Genomic DNA, 10,625 nt, shown 5'->3' with positions numbered 1-10,625 from the left:
AGAGGAAGGGCGGCGGAGTGCCTGGCTGCCTTTCTCTGGCGGGAGAGGGAAAGAAGCCCTGACTACACTGAACCCCAGTTCCGACTGCACTGAACCTCAGTTCCGGGCGAAACCCTGTGGGCCCAGGCTCATACAAGTGGAGTTTGGACTGTCAGGTAGAGAGAAAGGCACACAGAGACTCGGAGACTCAGGGGAGCCGCGGCAGCAGGGGTCTGGAGGCGCAAGTGTGCACAAAGACTGACTGCGGAGGTTACCACAGGCTATCCCTAGCAGAAGGGAGTCAGAAGCTCCTGAGTGCACTGAACCCCAGTTCCGACTGCACTGAACCGCAGTTCCGGGCGAGCCCCTGGGGACCCACACTCTTGTGGGGGGAATCTGGACTGTAAGGCAGAAACTTGGGAACTGCAGAAGGCAGTGGTCTGGAGACTCGCGCGCAAGGGCAGGGTTGACGGCAAGCCAAGACTGTCTGCCCCGCCCTGAGACTTCACCCCTTCCAAGCTGAGCACAGAGGCTTTTGCAATCTGGCAAGGCTAATCCTATAAGGCTGTCTCCAGCACCGAAAATCTCCCAGTGTAGACACAGCTGATCCTCACAGCCAACTGGCCTGCAGGTCAATTCCTCCCAGTGATACCAACAACAATCAAGACTTAACTACAACAAGGCTGTACACACAGTCCACAAAGGGGTGCACCAAGAGTGTCCACCTCAGGTTAACTGGGGAGGCCGATCCACTGGGCCATATAGGAAACCTAGCACACAACTCAGGGAAGCAGTGAAAAATGGGGAGACGAAGAAACAGATCACAAACGAAAGAAATGGAGGAAAACAAACGACTGGATATAGAATTCAAAACCACGGATATAAGGCTTTTCAAGAATATCCTAGAAAAGGCCAAAAATATAACGAGACCTTCGAAGATATGAAAAAGGACCAACTAGAAATTAAACATACACTAACTGAAATAAAAAATATTATACAGAGACCCAACAGCAGACTAGAGGAACGCAAGAATCAAGTCAAAGAATTGAAATACAAAGAAGCAAAAAACACTCAACCGGAAAAGCAAAAAAAAGAAAAAAGAATCCAAAAAGTTGAAGATAGTGTAAGACGACTCTGGGACAACTTCAAGCGTACCAACATCTGAATTATGGGGGTGCCAGAAGAAGAGAGAGAGCAAGATACTGAAAACCTATTTGAAGAATTAATGACAGAAAACTTCCCCGACCTGGTGAAAGAAATAGACTTACAAGTCCAGGAAGCGCACAGAACCCCAAACAAAAGGAATCCAACGAGGATCACACCAAGACATATCATAATTAAAATGCCAAGAGCAAAAGACAAAGAGAGAATATTAAAAGCAGCAAGAGAAAAACAGTTAATTACCTACAAGGGAGCACACATACGATTGTCAGCTGATTTCTCAACAGAAACTATGCAGGCCAGACGGGAGTGGCAAGAAATTTTCAAAGTGATGATTACCAAGAACCTACAACCAAGACTACTCTACCCAGCAAAGCTATCATTCAGAATAGAAGGTCAGATAAAGAGCTTCACAGATAAGAAAAAGCTAAAGGAGTTCATCACCACCAAACCAGTATTATATGAAATGCTGAAAGGTATTCTTAAAGAAGAGGAAGAAGAAGAAAAAGGTAAAGATAAAAATTATGAACAACAAATACATATCTATCAACAAGTGAACCTAAAATTCAAGTGAATTTAAAATCTGAGGAACAGAATAAACTGGTGAATATAATAGAATCAGGGCCATAGAAAGGGAGTGGACTGATAATTCTCAGGCGGAAAGGGGTATGGAGGGTGCAGGAAGAGACTGGACAAAAATCATACACCTATGGATGAGGACAGTGTGGGAGGAGGTTAGGGCAAAGGGTGGGTTGGGAACCGGGTGGAGGGGAGCTATGGGGGTAAAAAGTTGAAACAATTGTAATAATTTTAACAATAAAGATTTATTAAATTAAAAAAAAGACTTAGTTAAATGACATCAACATACATATCAAATTATTTCTTTCCATCATATTATGAACAGTAGAACTCAACTTAGAATGCCATAATGAAAAGAAAAATCAATGATTCACAAGGAACAGAGAAAAAAAGCCATAGCTGGTTGGCTCAGTGGATAGAGCCTTGGCCTCCTGACTGAAGGGTCCCAGGTTTGATTTCAGTCAAGTACACAAACCCAGAGTGCGGACTCAATGCCCAGTAGGGAGCATGCAGGAGGCAGCCGATCAATGATTCTCCTTTGTTATTGATGTTTCTATCTCTCTCCCTCTCCCTTCCTCTCTCAAATCAATAAAAATATATTTTAATCAACAACTAAAGAAAAGAACACAGCAAGTTTGCAGGAAAAAGGAAATCAAGAAATCCAAACACAAGAAAAACCATAGAAATATATCTGCATGGGATCTTTGGAGACAGATTATATCTTTTTTTTTTTTTTTAATATATTTTATTGATTTTATACAGAGAGGAAGGGAAAGGGATAGAGAGTTAGAAACATCAATGAGAGAGAAACATCGATCAGCTGCCTCCTGCACACCCCCCACTGGGGTTGTGCCCGCAACCAAGGTATGTGCCCTTGAGCGGAATCGAACCTGGGACCCTTCAGAGTGCAAGCCAACGCTCTATCCACTGAGCCAAACCGGCTTTGGCGACAGATTATATCTTATTTATCTTTGTATCCTTACCACCTGGCCTACAAAAAATTCATTGTGTAAATAGGTCAGATAAAGGAGAAGAAAGAAGAAAATTACTTCTCATTGGGAGAGGGACAACTAATAAAGAATGCCACTAAAAGAAAAAATATGTTTGGCCCTGGCCAGATAGATCACTCTATCAGAGCATACATGGTCCCAATATGCTAAGGTTGCTGGTTCTATCCAAGGTCAGGGCACATATAAGAATCAACCAATTGTTAACATCAAACAAACAAACAAAAACATTGAAACCTGTCAAGAATTTTTGTGAGTTTATTTGAGCCAACTGTCGACATATGCCAGGAAGCAGAACCTCAATGAATTGAGATAATGCTCCAGAGAATGGCGGGTTACATTTGTATTTATACATTGCAATCAAAGGGTTACATGAAATTCATTGGTGATAGATTAAGGAGGAGGTATAGAGCAAGGCAGGGCGGTGGGTAACCCCTGGGATTGGATAAAAAGTAAAATGATGGGCACATACTTAGGTGATTGCAGGAACAATTAACATGATAATTGTAAGGTTTGAAGTGCAGAAAACGGGAGTCAGGGACCAAGGCATGTTAAAGAGGAGGTTTATTCTGCACTAAGGAGTGGAATTCATTACAGAGGAGGGTAGAAAGACAAGGATTAAAGGAGGGGGAGGAGAAGAAGGAGGACCTCAGCCGGCTGCCTTGGCCGACTGGGAGAGACAGCAACACGTGCAGCGGTGAACATACCTTTTGAGGGGAGGAACAGGAAGGGGTAGGGCCCAGGGCACTCGGCATGCGCTGATTGGTGGTTGAATGTCTTGGGGATGTCCCAGCGCAGACTCTGGTTACGTCATAACTCCGCCCACCAGTTGGGGGGAGGGAGGATCTATCAATAATGAAGAAATTTGTGGTATCTGTCCTGGCGCCCACCACATTTGGTTGTGCCCCAGGGGCTCCAGAAAAAGGTGATACTGAATTTTTGGACTGGAACCCGGATTCTTTTTCCACGGAATCGAAGAATGAATCCATGGACAGAAAGTGGTATCGCAAAGATGGAGATTTATTGAAAAACAAGTACAGAGTCCCACAGAATGGACTCCCAAGTAGGGAGGGGGGGAAAGTCCCACTGGGTTCCTCTTCTCAACGGCTTATAAAGGCTGCAGATCCTGGTGCCTTGATATCCCCTCTGATTGGTTACTATTCCCTTAGACTGGTTACTACAGTAACTCCTGGGCTCAAAGGTTGAACCTCACATGGCACATGTGAGGTTCGCCCCCCCCCCCCCTTCCTCAGTGTTTCCCTATTCCCTTTGGGCTTTCTTCCTCTCCTTCAGAATGAAGGGCTTCCTTCTCTTTATTTTGTAAATATAGACCTTTCTTGGCTACTTCCAGTTCCCTTGTCTTATGGAAATACACCTGTTGCTGCCTCCTTGTCTTATGGAAATGTAACTGCACCTGGCTTCCTTGTGTTATGGAAATGTACCTTCTCCCAGTCTGCAGCCCTGCGCTGTTCCCTTGGACCCCAATTCTAAAAAAAATCCCTAAGCCTGCCTATATTCCCCCTAAAATTCCTGCTTCAAAGGGAAGTTACAATTTACCCAGACATTTCAAGCGTATGTTATCATAGATGCAAAAAGACAGATAGGCTCAGTTAAGGTAAAGGTTGACCTTGTCAGTGAAGATACCGGCCTAGGATGTAACTGCCCACCATAACTGCTTTTAGTTGAAGTTTAATTTCAGACCATCCTTTGTGGTTACTTTAGGTCTCTGAGTTTGCAAGACTGCCATGCAGGCCTCCCCTGAGCTTGTCAGGTCAGCATGTGGCCCCTTTTGTCCACACAATGAATACACAAACAAGTGGAATAACAAATCAATGTTTCCCTTTCTTTCCCTTTCTCTCTCTCTCCCTCAACTCAATAAGTAAAAATTTTAAAAAGATGTTCAACAAAAGTCCATCAATGTGCAGGGCCCCTTCTCTGAGCAGCAGCCTAAGCCTAGTACAGCGCCCCCAGCTCGGGCTGCCGCTGGTGCCTAGCACGAGGACCAAGGGTTGGCTGCACACAAGGCCCCCTGGGTCTTGGGTCCGTAGGCCCCTCCATCTCACAACGCGTGGCCTCCTGAGAAAGTGCCTGTGTAGTCAATACAGGTGTCCCAGTTTTGACGCAAAAAATTGCCCCTCAGGACTATACATTGCACAGGAATAAGAATGTTTACCTTGGAGTGGAACACTGAAGATCTGGTCAGGTTAGAGCGGACGCGTGAGGTGCTCGGTGAAGCAGGCACTGTTATGGACAGCCACATCTGGGCCCTACTGATGCAGGGTGCCCTAGGAGCCTGGGGTCGTGGGAGAGTTTGGAAATCCGCTCATCTTTGGTGCTCACTATCTGTTCCCTGTGCTCTTGTTTTTCTCTGCTTCCGTTCCTCTGCTGCAACCATGCTCCAGCAGATCCTTGGGCCAAGAAGCATTCAAGCCTGATCTTCCTCTTTGTATTTGCTGTTTATCTTGGGCCTGGCAGTGTTCAATCCAGATGTCTGTTGGGAAAGAATTACCAGAACCGTGTAACAAACTGGGTCCCAATGACCAATACAGGTTCCACTCAGTGAATGTAGAATACAGCAAACTGAGTAAAGAAGGTCCAGACTTAAAATGAAGGTCTTCCAGAAGCCACCTGCACCATTTCCCCCTTACCAGGAAATACTTCTCCTTGAAAGGCACAAACTCATGTTGGTGTATTGTGTCGGGGTTTACACTGTTTTATAAGTACTTGAAACTTGGAAAAGAAGGTTGGATGTGACTTCAAAACTAGATAATTAAAAAACTGCTGCCTGAGAAAGACGTGAAGCAAGGTTGCAATAAAGAAAGAACTGTCTAAAGCTTCCACACCTTCTGTTATAGAGAAAATATGTGTCCTAAGTTGGGGGTGACAAACAGTGGCATGTGTGTCACAGTTTGACACTCAGAAAAATGTCGCTTCTGCACCCGTGACAGCAATTAGTTTCAATTATAGCACTCCTTCCCATTGAACACAGACTTGACCTTGGCATTTGCCTCAACACAGCCTGTCAATCTGAATTGACAAAGGAACCATCATATTTGGCATTCCTGGCACTTGAATCACACACATACAAACTTTAACTTTTTTTAAAAGTAAAAACATTTTATTACTAAAGCTCTGCCATATATTTCTAGCAGATGCCGATGGTCACCTGCCACACTTGCACCAGGTTGTCTGGGTTGCCCGCAAAGAGAGTCTGGCCATCAGCAGACCAGGCCAGAGAGATGCCCTGGGGTGTCTCTGCCTTGCTGCTGGTACTGATAACTGCTTGCTTCAATTCATCTACAATGATCTTGCCCTCTACAAACTCACTTTTAATGATTGGCAAAAGATTGCAGAGATGTCCTGAAGAAAAGGGCCATCATATCCCAATATCAAAAAGAATGAACCAATTCAGCTTAACTTTGCTATTCAAAAGCAGTAGTTCTCAAATTTTCCTGTGGATGAGAATCACCTGGAGAGCTTGTTGGGTCCTAACTCCAGCATTCAGTAGTTCTGGGTGGCACTTGAGAATTTGCATTGCAAACACTGAGATCCACCATTCTGAAGACACTGGAATATATTCTAAATATGTAAAATGGAAAATCCTTTGACAAGCAAAATAGTACATCATGATTAGCATGGCTTTATGAAGGAAGATGTAAATTAACCCATACAGTTTGTAGTGGATAAAGCAAAGATTTTTGAGCTAATAGACTTTGGTTTGATCTCTGGTTCTACTATTTACTACTTCATGATTTTTACTAAGATTACTTGAAATCTACAAACCTTAGTTCCTCACTGGTAAAATGGGGATAAGAAAAAATCCCAGTTATTGTGAGGACTAAGTGGGGGGAAGGCGAGGGGGAGAATACACCCAAAGTGACTAGCACAATGCCTGGTATCCTGTAAGCATTCAACCCATCCTATTCCTCGTTCACTGACAGCAGTCATGGAACATAAAGCAGTAGAGTGAAATAACATTGTCATAAAGGTTATAGGATCTGCCATGCAAAAGGTTTTTATAAACATGCTAGAAAAATATTATGGCCAATTGGAGGACTATTGGAAGCAATTTAGGTGACAAAGATTGTGGGGGAAGATCTGTTAAAGAATACCATCCCACTCCCTCTACTTAGAAGTCTCTCCAAAAGGGATGGGGTTCACCTTCATTCTACATACCTCTGATTATAATGGGCTTCTTACACCCATTAATTGTGTAGTCTTGATGAAGCAGAGTGTGATCTTTGGCGTATTTGGGCTTAGGATTCTGTGAAGCTGGAGGATACATTCCAGTGGCAGAAAGCCAATTGTCCAGTTACTCCATAATGCACATAGCTGTAGTCCTTATGTTGTAGTGTACCCCATCTTACAAAGGACACCTCAAGAAGTCAAATTATGGAGTCATTTATCTTGCATCCCCGAACAGCTTGCCACATCTGGCTTATATTGGCAGAATATCACAAAGGTATCGATTACATCTTTGGGTCTGGAATGAGGAACCTGTTTCGTGCAAAGCATTTACAGAAGCGAAATTGAGCAAGTTAGTTATCTAAAGTATCTACAAATCACTGAATCAACAGAAACACATTATCTGGGACCACTGGGGCAATTTAGAATAATTGTGCTGTCCAGATTCCGAATGCATTATCTATAGCTACTGAGACAATTTAGGATAATTGAGCAGTCCTGGTTCCCAGAAGAATGTGCTTCAGTGACGAGTGAGATCACAATCAATGGGATATTCAAACCATCATCAATGGAGTATTGGTATAGCATACATAAGTTCAGAAAATCAAAATAACTTTTTATTGTTTTAGCAAACAGCAATTTCTACCTGAGTTGATTGCTACCATACTTCACTTAATCCAGAGCTTTTTTTCTGAACCATTTTTTCAAAGGACTGCTCAGTGTTGAAACCTGTAATTGTGTAGTTTTGATGAAGCGGAGTGTGATCTTTTGTGTATTTGGGCTTAGGTTTCTGTGAAGCTGGAAAGCCTGTGGGAAAGGACTTGCCCTTTTGTGTTTATCAAGCATAATGTATTGTTGAAAATCCTAAATCCCCAAAGTGTTCCTAGGAAGACAAGGCCTCAGTTCTTGTCTTCTTGACAAAAAGATTTCAATCAAGAGACAAAGTGTACCCGGGCCAGCATGGCTTAGTTGGTTGAGTGTCCTCCCATGCACCAAGAGGTTGCTAGTTCGATTCTTGGTCAGGGCATATACCTGGGTTACAGGCTACATTTCCAGTGGGGGGCGTGCAGAAGGCAGCTAATCGATGTTTCTCTGTCATGTTTCTCAATCATTGATTTGTTGTTGTTGTTGTTAATCCTCCCCAGAGGATATTTTTCCATTGATTTTTAGGGAGAGTGGAAGAGAGAGGAAAAGACAGAGAAACATTGATGTAAGATAAACACATCAATTGGTTGTCTTCTGTAGGACCAGAGCCCAGGCCGGGGAGGAGCCTGCAACCAAGGTACATACCCTTGACTGGAATCGAACCTGGGACTGTTTGGTCCCCAGGCCCATGCTCTATCCACTGAGCAAAACCGGCTTGAACTAACATTGATATTTTTATCTTCTTTCCCTTTCCCTTCCTCTAAAAAAAAAAAAAAAAATCAATAAAAATATATTTAAAAGATAAATGTGTGTGTGTTTTTAAAAAGAGACAAAGTATAGAAAAGGAAGCAAGAATTTATTGACCCCAGCAAAAATAAATAAGGAAGGGCATAGAAGAAGCAACAGGAGAGCCTAGGCTGGGCTGCTGTGGCTCACTGGGAAGTCAGAGAATAGGGAGCCTTGGAGACAGGTCCAGGGGGTTAGCTCAGGATGAGGTGCTGCTGCCCATTATTCCCCTGGTTGCCAGTGGAAGGGACCCTTAGAGGGTAGGGGATAGGTGCCTGCGGGGGAAGGAGCGGGGAAGGGAATGGCACTGGCATGCTCCCTGGAGGGAGAGTGGGTTGGACTGAGCTGCTGCTGTCCATTACTCCCCTGGTTGCCAGTCTCACAGGGTTCCTTAGAGGTTAGGGCAGGGGTGGGCAAACTTTTTGACTCGAGGGCCACAATGGGTTCTTAAACTGGACCGGAGGGCCGGAACAAAAGCATGGATGGAGTGTTTGTGTGAACTAATATAAATTCAAAGTAAACATCATTACCTAAAAGGGTACGGTCTTTTTTTTCAATTTCAATAGTTTTATTCATTTCAAACATTTTAACAAGAAGAATGTAAACACTAATTATTATAATTTGAAACTTCAAAAAATGGAGGTATCATAGCACAATAACATACCTTATGTTGAATATGGCAAAGGCAAAATAAAATTGCCTTACAAAGGAAAGGTACAAAAGCCTTTCAAATTAAACTTAAATATAATAAAATAATTTAAAACTAAAACAAATAGAAAAGAACAAAATGTGTAAACAGTAAATTAAACATTTTCTTTAGTGCAACTTCCAAATTATGCCCGGACGTAGATGTAGATGGCAATGTAGACTGGGTTGAAAGGTTTTTGGTCTTTAAAACATCAACTTCAGTGGGAACAGTGTTGTTGGTCTCCTTTTTAGCTAATGCTCTGATACTGTGCTCTCCAGGGGCGTGTCTCCCTACATCACCACGATAACGTGTCTATGCATTCCCAGGGTGATGTCGGGGGACGAGTCCGCGGGCATTACAAGGAGCCTCTGGAAGATTGAGAGGTTGTTCCTTCTACTGAATGTGCAGATATAAATCCGCCCACTCAGAAGAAGGAGCTGCGGCCGTGTTTCCCGATGTTGCCATGTTAACACTGCTGCTGGTGAAGGAGCGGAGGGGAGAGCAAGAGAACCCTCTGCTCTTTTGGCTCCGTGGGCTGGATAGAACAGCCGAATGGGCCGGATCCAGCCCGCGGGCGCGGGCAGTAGTTTGCCCACAGTTGGGTTAGGGGATGGTGAGGAGGTACAGGGATGGGGGAGATGGTGGTGGAGAGGGATAAGGGCTCCTGGAGGGAGAGTGCTGGGACCTTTGTTTTCAGGGGTTTTAAAGGTTGGGTGTTTAGGAGAGGTCTTAGTGGAGAATAAATAGAACATTTATCAGCTTTATGCTGATGTACCAAAATGAGATTTATTATCTCAATTTGTCCTTGGGTGTGGTGGGAAAATAGTACTTAAATGAATTTCTGTTATCTGTCTCCCTGAGTAGGGTGGTTTAAGCTACTTACCCTCTGGTTGGGGAAGAGAAGTGCAAACCATTTATTCTTAGTGTCCTTGGTTTAGAGAAAAATAGGATTTACTAGGTATTTAACTATCTGTCTTAGTTTCCCTATTCCACTTGTTCCGGAATTTTCCTAGCTTCTTACTATTCTATAACAAAAATACAAATCCAACCATTGAAATCCTTTTGCAATTCATTTGGTGCATTTTGAAGCATTAGGTATCACTAATTCATGGCAACAGCTAAAGGGATGCTTTGTATTATTATTATTATTATTATTTTTAATATATTTTATTGATTTTTTACAGAGAGGAAGGGAGAAGGATAGAGAGTTAGAAACATTGATGAGAGAGAAACATCGATCAGCTGCCTCCTGCACACCTCCTACTGGGGATGTGCCCGCAACCAAGGTACATGCCCTTGACCGGAATCGAACCCGGGACCCCTCAGTCCGCAGGCCGACGCTCTATCCACTGAGCCAAACCAGTCTTGGCTTATTATTATTTTAAAAAATATATATTTTTATTGATTTCAGAGAGGAAGGTAGAGGAAGAGATAGAAACATCAATGATGAGAATCATTGATTGGCTGCCTCCTACACACCCCCTACTGGGGATTGAGCCCCCAACCTGGGCATATGCCCTTGGCCAGAATCGAACCTGGGACCCTTCAGTTTGCAGGTCGACGCTCTATCCACTGAGCCAAACTGGCTAGGGGCT

This window comes from Plecotus auritus (genome assembly GCF_963455305.1).
Source record: "Plecotus auritus genome assembly, chromosome: 1".
In the NCBI taxonomy this organism is placed as follows: Eukaryota; Metazoa; Chordata; class Mammalia; order Chiroptera; family Vespertilionidae; genus Plecotus; species Plecotus auritus.
This window is presented reverse-complemented; position numbering follows the sequence as displayed.